At 39.9% G+C, this 13066-nt stretch overlaps 1 protein-coding gene across 5 annotated transcripts in view; it reads left to right on the forward strand.

Annotated features, from left to right (window-relative positions):
• The window catches only part of FAM110B (family with sequence similarity 110 member B), a 117394-nt gene that overhangs the window by 95295 nt on the left and 9033 nt on the right, over positions 1-13066 (forward strand). The gene's annotated exons all lie outside the window — the stretch shown is intronic.

The raw sequence follows: 13066 nt of genomic DNA on the forward strand, positions 1-13066 counted from the left end.
ACTTTCTGTGGATCAGATTCTGCCTGTTGCCTCTTGTTCCATTGCTTGGCACCTCTGAGAAGAGCCTGGATCTGTCGTCTTGGCACCCTCCCTTCAGATACTTATAGACATTGATGAGGTCCCCTCTCAGTCATTTCTTCTCAAGGCTGAACAGGCCCAACTCTCTCAGTCTTTCCTCATAAAAGAGACGCTCCGATCCCTTAATCATCTTTATTGCCCTTTGCTGGACCTGCTCCAGGAGCTCCATGTCTCTCTTGTCCTGAGGAGCTCAGAACTGCACACAGCATTCCAGATGTGTGGCCTCACCAGGGCTAAGGAGAGGGGCAGGATCACCTCTCTCAACCTGCTGGCAATGTCCTTCCCAATGCAGCCCAGGACACACCTTTGGCCTCTTGGCCACCAGGGCACTGCTGGCTCATGGACAGATGTTGTCCACCAGGACTCCCAGGTCCTTCTCGGCAGAGCTGCTTTCCAGCAGGTCAGTGCCCAGCCTGTGTTGGTGTGTGCAGTTGTTCCTCCCCAAGTACAGGACCTTGCATTTACCCTTGTTAAACTTTGGAAGGTTCTTCTCTACCCATCTCTCCAGACTGCCAAGTCCCTCTGAAGGACCACACAGCCCTCTGCGGAATCAACCACTGCTCCCAGCTTGGTGTCATCCATGAACTTGCTGAGGAGGCATCTGCCCCTACGTCCAAATGACTGATGTACAAGTTAAGCAGTACTGGGCCCAGTATAGAACTCTGGGGGACACCACTGGTGACAGGCCTCCTACTAGACCCTGTGGCACTGATTATGACCCTTGGGATCTGCTGTTTAGCCTCTTCTCAATCCACCTCACTGTCCAGGTATCCAGCCCACACTTCCTGAGTTTGCCTGTGAGGATGTTGTGAGAGACAGGGTCAAAAGCCTTACTGAAATCAAAGTAAGCAATATCCACTGCTCTCCCCCCTTGCATCCAGGTAGTTGTTTCATCACAGAAGGCAATCAAGTTGGTCAAGGATGATTTACTTTTAGTGAGGTGTTAAACTGATACTAGTGAGGAAATAAACTGGTACTCCTGAGCACCGTGTCATCCATGTGGATAGAGATGGCCTCCAGAATGAGCCATTCTATCATCCTCCCACAGAAGAAGGTGAGGCTGTCTGGCTGGTAGTTCCCTGTATCCTCTTTCCTGCCCATTTTGAAAGCTGGGGTGCTTTTTTCCAGTCCTCAGGCACAAGTCCATCCACAACGCTCTGAGCTTGATCTCAAGGTCTGAGCAGAAGATGAGCATTAAAGCTTAAAATCTTTATTTTTGTCACTAAAGCTCCAAAACAAAAGGTGTCAGGAATAATGGAAAGAGTATAGCTTCATCCTTGGTGAGTACAAGTAAACTGAAACCCATGAAGGCAGGAGAGGACAGGAGCTGAACATGTGGCACTTGGTAACAACGGTTGTAAAATTCTTGAAAGATTAATAAGGCACTACTGGTATTTCATTGTAGCAAAGAAAAAAAAGTCAGTAATCAATGTCTGATGTGCCATGTGTCAAATTAGCAATACACTTCACTATTACTTAGTTTTAATTCTGCTCAGTAAAAGGCATTTCATGTTCATCTGTTTCCAATCAGCATATTTGGCTCCAGAACATAAATTTGCATTGTGTGGGGTCTTAAATTAACAATTATCACTGCTGTTTTATTTCAAGGCAAATTGCTAAGTCTGAGAGTACTCATGGCTAATTTAAGGGTAAAAATCTGTTCCCCGAATGTGAAAATCATCTCAGAAGCCATTTCTGTCAGCTGAGGAATTGGGAATTTGAAATTCCAAATATGTATTTGTCCTGGTTTAGGGCAAATTTGGGAGAGAATCTTTGAAGTGGTTTCATACATAGTATGCAATTAAGGCAGCAAAACCATTTTAGCTGTGCCGTGGACTGACACCAGGAACATTCAAAGATCTTTGTTAATTTTTGTGATCACAAGTTAACCTACACGAATTTTACAGTCACATTTCATATTTTTACCTTCCTCATGTTGTGCTGCATGGGATTTATTTCTGCCATCTTAGGAATGGGATTCAATGTTTTGTGTTCAGGTCTGTAGTTTTGTTGGAAATATATTGCTCATTTTGTCAACAGAAAAAATTGGATTTGTGATTTATGATGAAAGCAGCATTCTGTCCTGGCTGGGGTAACACAGCCAGCCCTCCCTTTTCATTAACTTTTACAGAATACCTTAAAACCAGTCCAGATCAGTGATGAGCTGGAACTGGGACTGAGGGACGTCTTCAGTGGAGGGGCCCCATTTCTCAGCAGTGGTGGGGATGGTGTGCTGACAGAGCAGCTGGGCAGGGGATGTTACCTTTATGAAACAGGCATGAGCAGATGAGAAAACAGACACCATGTGTCCTCATTTGAGGTTTGTCACCTTGGTTTCTGCATCCCATTATTTGTCTGCTTTAGGCATCTTAACCCTGCCATGCAGGGTTAAGTAGTTTCAATTAACTACTTTAAAACTTTACTGATACTCATCTCTTAATGAAGATCAAGCAGCAGATACAAGATTGGCATACCTCTATCTACTTTCTGGGTTTGGGATGAATTCTGTATGTTACTTTGGGCAGCTAGTATCAATCCTGTATTTAACTTTCAGTTTGGATATTTACTTTTGTTTACAGAAGAAGGGACATCTATAAGTGTGGCTGTGTATCACATATCTTAGAGGAGAATGGATATGTAGCAATCTTGGGGTAGTCTGATACTCTCAGGGAGGGCAGGAATGGAGTAGTTTAAGCAAACTTTCTAAGCAATAAATAGTCTATGACACTTGTGAAGACAGGGTAGAGAGCATTCCTAGTTCAGGATTCCCCAGGGACAAGCCTGGTCATGCAGTCAGCGTGTGAAAGGGGTCTGAAGCATTGCCAAAAAGAACAGAATTTACTGAGGAGTCTTCAGCAAACCTCCACACTCATTCAATTGACTGATCAGTATTTGTGGTTGCTGGATTTACTCCACTATGCATTTTCATCCTGTAAGTGTGTGGTGCTCTGAGCCTGGTATCCCTCTGTGATATGCTCCTGCCAACCACCCAGTGGCAGCTCCTTTGCCCCCAGCCTTCTACACTCAGCAGACAGTGTGCCCCAGGCACAGAGGCTGCGGGAGAGAGAAGATGTGGCTCTTCTGCAACCCAAAAATGGTCTGGGTAAGCAGAAGCTTTGCTTCACTGAGAGTTTCACCTTTCTCCACAATGCCCTTAATGCCAGCTCTGTTCCTTCTGCAGGACATAGGAGCTGTGAGAAAGGAGATGAGGAAAAGAACTTGAGCTGTCTCTTCCTTTTTCCTATAATCCTTCTCTATCCTTGTAATTTACTCCTGCTTCCTAACTCACTCTTCAGTCCCTCTTTCTCTATTCTCAACACCTTCTCCTCTCTGCTCTTTGCCTGGTTAATAGCATTGCTCTTCTTCCTCTCTGTGTCTTGTCATTTCTCACTTTTCTTTTGTCTGTCCCCACACTCACAATTCCAGATTTTGGGTTTGTTTATTTTGTTTTGTTTGTTTTCTTGGAGTCCCTGCACTGCCTTCCTCTCTTCATTTAATTAAATGCAGTGGTCACGACTCAATACAACTTGTGTTTTCTTTAAGATGGTGAGGATTTTATGGTTTCTTAAAATTGGTGGTCAGGAAGAATTTCCAGCATCATCATCATAACTTCACCAAAATCCTCAGATAGGCAAAAACCATTCAAAAGATTCTGGAGAGTCTGATTTCTAAAACGAGGCTTTTCAAGAATATTGTTTTAGTGAAGAGTCATTAAATTAAACAGTTATTTAAACAAAGCCCACTTTGAGTGTCAAATTTGCATATTAAGCAAAAGTTTGGATGCTCATTGACATCTGGATGTTCATCTCTAGTTAAATGGGTTGTGAACAGTTTGTGAAGATCTGTGGCACGTATTTATACAGCAACCAAGAAGAAAATATATTCAGTGTATTCTAACAGCAAACACCTCAACAGCTGTAGTCAATGCTCATATATGTCTGAGGGTTTACAAACACAGCCGTGTGACCATGTACAAGTGTAGCACTTGTGTTGAGTTATACAGATATAATCATTAATTGCAACATCATCATAGCAATGAAGACATAAATTGCATTGTATTCGAGTGCCAAAACTGGTATGTTCAACCATCTGTTTGAAGAACTCTGTAATATGCAGATACATCTTCAAGACATAATGTTATGCATGCCTGCAGTTTTCTTTCTTGACGTCTAACAACATGTTCCTTTAGACATGAGGTTGGAGAGAAGGGGAATGAACTATCCTGTAGTATGGGAAAATGTCTTCGTATCTAGAGAAAAACAATTTTACCATTCAAAAATGAAAGAAATGATTCATGGAGTTGCTCTGAAGGTTGCAGTGCCCTTAAACGCTGCTGTAAATCATGTATGGTTTGGTTTTGTTGTTTTTTTTTTCCAAATATGATTTTTAAAATAATTTATTTGTTTTTACATAGTCAAAACTTTTATAGTGTGTTTATTTTAGAAAAAAATATGCAATATTTAATGTGCATAGAGTTGTTAATGCTTAGAAATTGTTAACTCAGGGCAATTCATTTGTAGACATTATTTTTAAATAGCCATGCTGACCTTACTGCAGTAGTATCTCATGTTACAGAAAAGGCTGTTTAATGCAAAGAGTTTTGACAAACAAGACCCCACAACTAATCAGAAGAGCAGCTCAAAGTCCACAGTTCTCAGAATTAGGCCGCTCTATTGTATCCCCCTGGCTGAACATTATAATTTTTCTAATGGTACTGGTTTTACCATACTAATTTTTAATTGTGCCTACTGTATTGCCTTTTAAAGGTGGCTTTGTAAGTTTTTAATATCAGTAGCAGACATTAATTAGCTTTATTTTAATATTTATTTCTAAAGATTAAATGTTTGTGTCCATGTATAGAATTTATTAAAAAGAATTTTCCATGTAACAAGCTGTTAAAGTAAGAAAATATTTAAATATAAATAATTAGGTGGCTTTCTGGGTTCTTGCTTTTAAAATCTTGACAGGTATTATAAAAATACTCTGTATGCTTAGGCACTATTTCTTTCAAATATATTTTCACAACACGTAAGAAACTTCAGGAAGGTGCTATTAAGCTTTGTTTTGAAACTTTGAAAATAAGCATTTTCAAAAGATTCTTTTACTATATACATCTCTAAAGGAAAGGAAATCTTAAGTATGATGTCTTTTCCCATTTATAAGAGCTCTTTGTGGTTTCTGTTTTTTTCACTGCATAAATTGTTGGAATTGTTCTTTTCTGAACTGTATTTGTTTACTTTGGATCTTCATGTATTTGAACATTTGTGGAGTTTTGCAAGATGAGTAACTGCAGGAGAGTGTCTAACTGAAGCTGTTTTCATTGTGGGTTTATGGTTATTTCTCACATAAAATCTGTTCATACCTATGATACTATGTTCCTTTAATGTATTTCTCATTGTAAACAGTTTTAGAGAACTTTCATCAATAACCAAGAGTCTAAACATGGCAACTTGTTATTTCAGGGCCTCGTGGCTTTTATGACAGTCAGGTACATTTTTGCCATTCCCACATGAACAAGCTGGCATCAGTGCTTATGTACATAAAATCAGAGACTGCTGAACTCTTTTGAGAAATGAGAGATTGGATCAAATCCCCAGTCCCCAAACTGGAGCAAGTTTCTGACCTCCTGAGGAAGAGCTGAATTGGTCTTCCTATTTCAACTGAAATGTCCTACTTGCTAGAAATTATTTAATTGCAGTGTTAGCAGGGTTAGTAACCCAATTTCCTTGTCAAGTACCCTATGTGGTCTTTTCTCGCTCTTTTCTTTACTTAAAGAAAACTTGCAAGTACTTTTTTTTTGTTTGTTTTAAAGTGGAAGCCTTTGAAAGAAAGTGCTGGAAAAGGATTTGTCCCTACATATTGAATCACAAAATTATTAGGGTTGGAGGGCACCTCTAGAGATCATCTCATCTGACCCACCTGCTCAGGCAGGGTCACCTAGAGCAGGTGACACAGGAAGGTGTCCAGGTAGATTTTGAATGTCTCCAGAGAGGGAGACTTCACAACCTCCCTGGGCAGCCTGTTCCAGTGCTCTGCCCCCCTCAATGTAAGGAAGTTCTTCCTCATGTTGAGGTGGAACTTTCTCTGTTTTTGTTTCTGGCCATTGCTCCTTATCCTGGTCACTGGCACTACTGGAAATAGTCTGGCACCCTTGACACTCACATTTGAGACATTTGTATAATACAAGATACAGCCTGGTACTTCGAGTATCTGCCCTGGAAGGCTGCTTCCAGTCTGGACTCCAAATCTAGTGGAGGACGTGTTTGTCATTCTCCCCAGCTCTGACTGTGTTTTGAGGTTTGACAGGTACCTGCTGGATGAGACAGTGTGGATGACTAAAGAGAGGAGATCCCTGTTTTTTCTACAGTTTGGGAATTATCATTAGGCTTAGTTGCTTGCATGTCTTTTAGTAGAAATGAGAACTTCACTTATGCTAGGTGGCATGGGTGCTCAGACTGTGCCCACGGGGCCTCTTTCCCTGAACATGGCCTCTATCCCACATGCTCATGATCATTCCAGATTTTTCACAGTTCGCTTCCATAGAAGTGAAACAAGGGAGCTGGGCAGCCATAGAAGTCATATGGGAGATGAGGAAAATGTCCAGGTTTTGACTTGGTTTGATGTTCAGGACATAACTGAGGCCTTGTGGCAGACAGAAGAGCTCAGAAGTGATTCTCAATGTATTAGTTGAGGGGGGAAAGTGCTGGCAGAGGAACATGTGCTTTGTGGTGAGATCTAAGCTTAAATATCAGCTACCCAAGATTTTATGAGTACTGCTGCCAGTTAAATGGTGAGCAGAGACTCTGTTTCCCCACAGAATTTGTCATTTTAGATATGTATGTTTCAGTGCTGATGAATTTTGAAGGCTCAGCTTGATGTTGCCATGCAGCAGTAGCTATGAAGGAGATGAACCTACAGAAATCTTTTGGTCATGGGTCCTTAAGTCTTTGACTACAAGGCTGTGTTTCTAGGCACACTTCACATTTAATATCAACATTCATTTTGAAAATCTCTACTTGCACTTTATCCATTTAAATCTGGCTTGATTTCTTAGTATTTCCAAAATAAAAAGTTCTTCTAAGCCAAAGTGGTTTATGTTTTAGGGCTTACTCCATAGTGTAATTACGGCCAAGTCTAATCCCATAGTTGCACTGCTGTGCTGCAGTAGAGTACGTTAACATTCATACAAGTTTTCAAACATTTAAAGGATTTAGAACTATGTTTCATTTATCTCAGTTCTTATTCTCAGCCATGACAAATGGCTCAGAATTGGCATTTTGAAAATACTGCTATCAAGATGTATGTTTTGTAGGTGAGTTAATAACTATAATTTTTTTGGTGAGGGATGCTACAGAAGTCACTGAGCTATTTCCCAGCTGCATGATTACTGATGAGACTTGTGCTTCTATTGTTGAGGACCAGATAGGGCAGTGTTTTTGGGGGGACCACGTGGGTAATGGAGCCTAAAAGTACTGCTGGTGAGGTGATGTGTCTGTGGTAATACTTAGAAGGAGGGTGTTTTGCAGGTGTATCTCCACATTTTTGCAGATAGATTTTTATTTCCTTTTTTTGCAAGTGCATGATTTCTATGGAATCTATTGCCATAAAGATTTTGGTGGCTTAAAATATGTCTCACTCTGAAAGTGGGCTTGTTAAGAATTATCATGGACTTGAGATGGGAACTAAAATGAAAAGTTTTCCATTTAAAACATTTTTTGCTGAGCTTCATAATTGAAATTATTTTGTTGTTCTGCCTCCTTCTGTTTCCCCCCACTTTGCAGCAGTGAACCCCCAATTAACTTTTTTTTCTCCACACACTGGAAGTGCTACTACCAGGAAAAAAAGGTGGAAAAGGTGGTTTACCAGGATGCCAAATCCAAGCATGGCTGTGAAGGACCTCTACCAGGAGCAAGAAGATGAGATGCTAGCTTTTCCTATCAGTAGAAAAGAAAGGAAAAGTGTAGATAGCACTGCTCCTTCCATCAGAGCAGAGCAGGAGTTACTGCAGAAGTAGGAGAGAAGTAAAAGCCTCCCTTTTTTCCAGAGAAGAGGGACCAAGGAGGGGGGACTTGGTACAGCAGGGACCTATATCAGGGTTTGAAGAACCTCTGAAATGTAACTGAACACCAGAGACAAGTATCTTGTATTGAAGAAGGAGATTGTGTTGCTCTCTAAAAGTGCATAAAAGATCCTAGGAAAACTGCATAGGCTCAGGAGACCACAGGATAAACTGGGAATTGTGGCCTTGTTGTAAGGAGGAGGCTGTAAATGGTTAAAACATGATGGTTATGGAGAGATGTAGAATTAAAAGTATAAAAGCAATTTAGATTTGAGACCATTGACACTGGCTGATGAACAAGCAGTAAGGGTGTTTCCTAAAAATTGTGAAGTGTTTAGAGCATCATTCTCATAAAATGCACACTGAAATAGAAATACTTACTTAAGGCTACAAATCTAGTAAAATATTATATTCCGTATTATATTTTTTTAGGCCCTTCTCTGGTGTTTTGTTTTGTTTAAATGAGCAACTGAAATTATTGTAAAGGACACAATGCTGTCTAAGCAACACAGGAGTCCAAAGAAAACAGAGCTGATTTCCACTTTTTCCACTACAGCTTTACAAATACAGCCTGTAGTATTGCTCTAAGTAGTAAGACATTTTATTTTGGTTTGTACTGTCTCATTGGAAAAAAGGGGAATTTCATTTCTGGGCTTTCCTGTGCATTTATGCAGCTTGTTGAAAGAAATCAGAGTTTTCATCATTGTGAGGTATCTCTAGGTCAGTATTTAACCCAAAAGCATCACTGAGAGTGGATTACTGCTACTGGGTAGGAGATGACAGTGATGGATTTCAGAACTAAAAACAAGCAAAATACTTTCTAAAGTTTTTTCTTTCAAAGAGGTATCTCTATCCAGCTCCCAGTGAGATCTAGGCAGACATTACAGGGTTAGTATATAAGTATAGCTTCTAGGTTGCTTTCCTGCTTTCCAGATGTTCATACCTCCATGGATTTTCCAGCAGTTATTTTAGCTTAGATAGTTTAGCTTAGATATTAAACCAGTTTATTTTAGCTTAGTGGTAGCATTTCTGGTTATGGCAATGTCCTGCTTTAAGCCTCATAATTTTCACTGCACATTGAAATAGAAAGAGTGCTCAGTGGTGACACTGTTGTATTTATGGAGAGTTTTGTCTTAAAAGCTTTGATGTAAGAGCAAAGCAGAATTAACATAAATATATCAGCCCATATTATGCTCAGCTATGCAAGCTATTGCAAACAATGCTAGTTGTAGTTTGGGTTTTTTTGGTTGGAAGTAACACATCAGCAGTGAAAAGTGACTGCCTTTGCCAAAGCTACTACCTTCCCACTTGGTGGAAATTTCTCTTGCCTACATAATTCTGCCACTCTTAGTTTTAGGTCACTGTATTCACATTATTCATGACCTTTTGAATGTTTAAATGTATACTTGAAGAGATGCCTGTTGCTCTTACTGTTCCCTGTACCATGTTTTAGGGAGGAACAGAATTGAAAATAGGAACTTTCATTAGTATTTTGAGTCATGGTAGATCTGAAAGACTATTTTATCTCCTCATGCTTTATCTTGACAGTTAATATTATATGAGACCGAGACTACACAACATACACATCTTTATCTAAAATTGGTTTAAAAAATTAAATACTGCTGCCATTCTGGATATGGATGACCTTTTATCAATTTCAGCCAAGTTTACTTAGGCTTTCCCAGTTTTTTCTAACTTAGTAACATATATATGTGAGGTTTACAATGACAATTATCCACAAAATAACTTGTGTCAGTTTTAGGCATACATATTAGTATAATTCAGCACACAGACCTGTAGCCCGTCATTCTCAGTGAAGCTCTCATTTGTAGGCTTTGCAGGGACTGTTAAATAAACAGTACCAGTACCTTCATAATGGGGCCTGCAGCTCTGAAGTGAGCCCAGGTGTTAGAGGAACCTGACATTTTCCATCTGTGTCCTGTGTTCCTATGTAGGTTTTGTTTTGTGATATCTTTCAGTCCTGTTGCAGCCACTTCTTGATTACTTATACTGGAATTTATGTCATGTTTATGGTGCATCTTGAAGTAGTGGTAGTTATATTTTATCACCTGGAAAATAAAATTGACACAGGCCTTTAAATATCTAGGAAAGCAGAGTAAAGGCTGTCAGCCTTCATTATATTTATCTACTGTACATCATCCTCCCTTCTGTGCAATCCCTTCACCTCCTGTCCCAGAGGGATGAATAAGGAGAATGAGCTTCGTTGTAACTTTGCCAGGCGAAGCAATGTCCTCACCAAAGTCAAGGACAGAAATTTCACTCATTTCATTTGAACCACATTTTCACATGGCTTTTTGCTGCTTTTTCTGTAACTCGAATACTGCTAAAATATGTAATGCCTTCCTGTAGATACTTTTAGACAAAGACTGGGTGAAATGTGGCCAAATGTGTAGGAGGTACAGGACACCGCAGAACTGAGGAGGGAAGTGTGTTATTTACTGTCAGTTGACACCATTCAGTCTTTAGTGTTTAGAATGCAGTTTTAGGTATGAGAGGAAAAAATGAACTCTATTATTGTACAATGCTATTGTATTCATAATAGTACTAGAAATAAATACTTGCCATGATGGGGTCTGTTCATAAATTTCACATACATTTCAAGAAACTGCATATTTAGAATATATGGGCCTGGGATTCCAAAGTTTCTGCATAGTTTATCTTTTCCTACTGCCTTGGTTTTAAAGTCAAGACAGAATATTTATAGGAGATTTATTTGTAGTTAATGTTAGTTGTGTAGCTATTGCTGCTCTAGGCTGTGTTGTGTTCCCCTAAATCATGCAGATAGTGCATTTGTTATTTAAATATGAATATCTGACAAACATATTATGGACTGAAGAGTGATTAAATTGTCATGCCTAGAATGAATTAAGTGCTTTGAATCTCTGCCTCTGCCACAAAGGAATCCTGAATTGAAGTGTCTGGCTGAAAATGCAGCTTTAAAAACCCAAAACTTTGTGCATTTTGTATTCTACTCAGCAGGTCTGCAACAGTTGTGGGATATTAGATGAGCTCAGTAAGACCTTTCAGAAAGATTTTGTTAAAGTATGCATGGTATTAAATAGAACTATGTTTGAAGCATGGATAAGTTTTTTGACTTTGTTTTTCTTGAAATACTTTCTTAAGTCTAGTAGTTTTGTAAGGAAGAGCACTAATGGAAATCCAGAGTAAATCCTGAAAAACACAGTTCAGTCCATAGAAGGCTTGCACCTGTAGAGCAGACCTCTGGATGTAAACAGAGAGAGAGGAACGTTTCTTGGGTTCCTAGGTATATGTCACACATTTTCTGGGAGTGGGTAAAGAAAACCTATTTGCCTTTGAATTTCTGCAGGGTGTTACTGGTACCAGAGATATACCCAACAGGGAATTCAGATGCCTAAGCAGTGAGTTTCTTTGGAGTTTAAGTCAGAAAAGAAGCCATTTCTATGCCCTGGTTGCTGCAGTGATGATTTTCACAACTGGAATCTAAGTGTTCCTGAGACTACACTGTACTGCTGCTCTCAGCCGCTATCATTAACAATAAAATTAATAAGTAAGAAGGCTCTGTAGTGTTGCTGTGGTGTTTCAGGTGCCCATGGACAGAGGAGAGGCTGGTAGGAATTGAACTCATTTTCCCAGTTAGCAGTAGGATCAGGCTGCAGCCATCACGGGCACAGGCAGAAGTTTCATTAGATTTTACATTCATCTACCTCTCTTTCATCACACTTTCTTTTTTAATTGTATCTGGTTAAATCTGTAATTTTTATCTCCCTGAGATGAGAATACTGAATAAGCTTTCTGGTGATATTCAAATGCAGCACTTCAGTGAAATGGAGCAATTCAAACAATACACAAAAAGTTGATCCCTTTTCATAGCTGCATGTTCTTTAAACAATGGACAAAATGTTGATTCCTTTTCATATCAGTATGTTCCTTAATTTATAGCAGCAGCCCCACAGGTACAAAGCCTCCATGGCTGGCCACGTAACCACTTGGCTGTTACCCCCAGGCTCCCTGTGCTGCCTCAGGTGGACATTTCTGTCCTGGTTCCTCACCAGGTCCTTGCTTTTCTTTCTAGACGTGCCTGAAGCACATTGCCAGTTGCAGCATATTTCCATTGACTCCGGGGCACTTGGCTCCATACGTGCTTGCAAACAAGCACACTTGTTCTCTCAGATAAACACGCATGCATGGTGGGATTTATTTTTCTTCTTTTTTTTTTTCCTTTTGAGTGTGGTGTTGAAGCCAATGTGGATGCTCAGCCTACTGGGCAACGCTTGCTGAACATTGATGAAAGCTATCCAAAGTGAGAAAGTTGTTAAATGCTGAGAAAATACTTAAAACAGCAGCCTCAAGCTGGAGGCCTCTGTTCCCATAGCTCTGATCTCTAGTGGTGTGTGCAGCCACTCACCAGGAGAAGAATGGAGTTGGCAGCTGTCCTCAGGGACAGGACCATGGTCACCTTTAATGATTGTGGTCAAGCAGGAGAGTTGTCTTGCTTACTCAAGTAGTATTAACTTGGTTGGGTGAAAGTGTTAAGTACAAAGAGCTCGGTTGTTTGTGGGGTTTTCTTCCTCTTGACAAAGCCCCTGCTCTCACACAGACTTGATTTCTGCACACAAGTATTAAATATACGCATCAGTGGGGTATTTGTACAGGCACTTAGCCATCCAGCTCTGAGCTGGCAATGTGGAAAGATTTGCTTTGTGTGTATGCAAGAGAAGCGTGTGTGCAGATGCAAGTTGGAATTGCCTTCTGCGCATTTGGAAGTTTCATACTTAATTTCAAAACAGTAGCAATAAATATGTCAATTCAAATGAGGAAAGCTTTTTCTTTTTCAGAGAGGCTTAGTTTAAATTCAGGAAGTCAAACTGCTGAAGAGTTAGCACTAGGATTTATAAAACAACATTGAAAGAGAAGCTTAATTAACAT

This window comes from Vidua chalybeata, chromosome 1, assembly GCF_026979565.1.
Source record: "Vidua chalybeata isolate OUT-0048 chromosome 1, bVidCha1 merged haplotype, whole genome shotgun sequence".
NCBI classification, from domain to species: domain Eukaryota; kingdom Metazoa; phylum Chordata; class Aves; order Passeriformes; family Viduidae; genus Vidua; species Vidua chalybeata.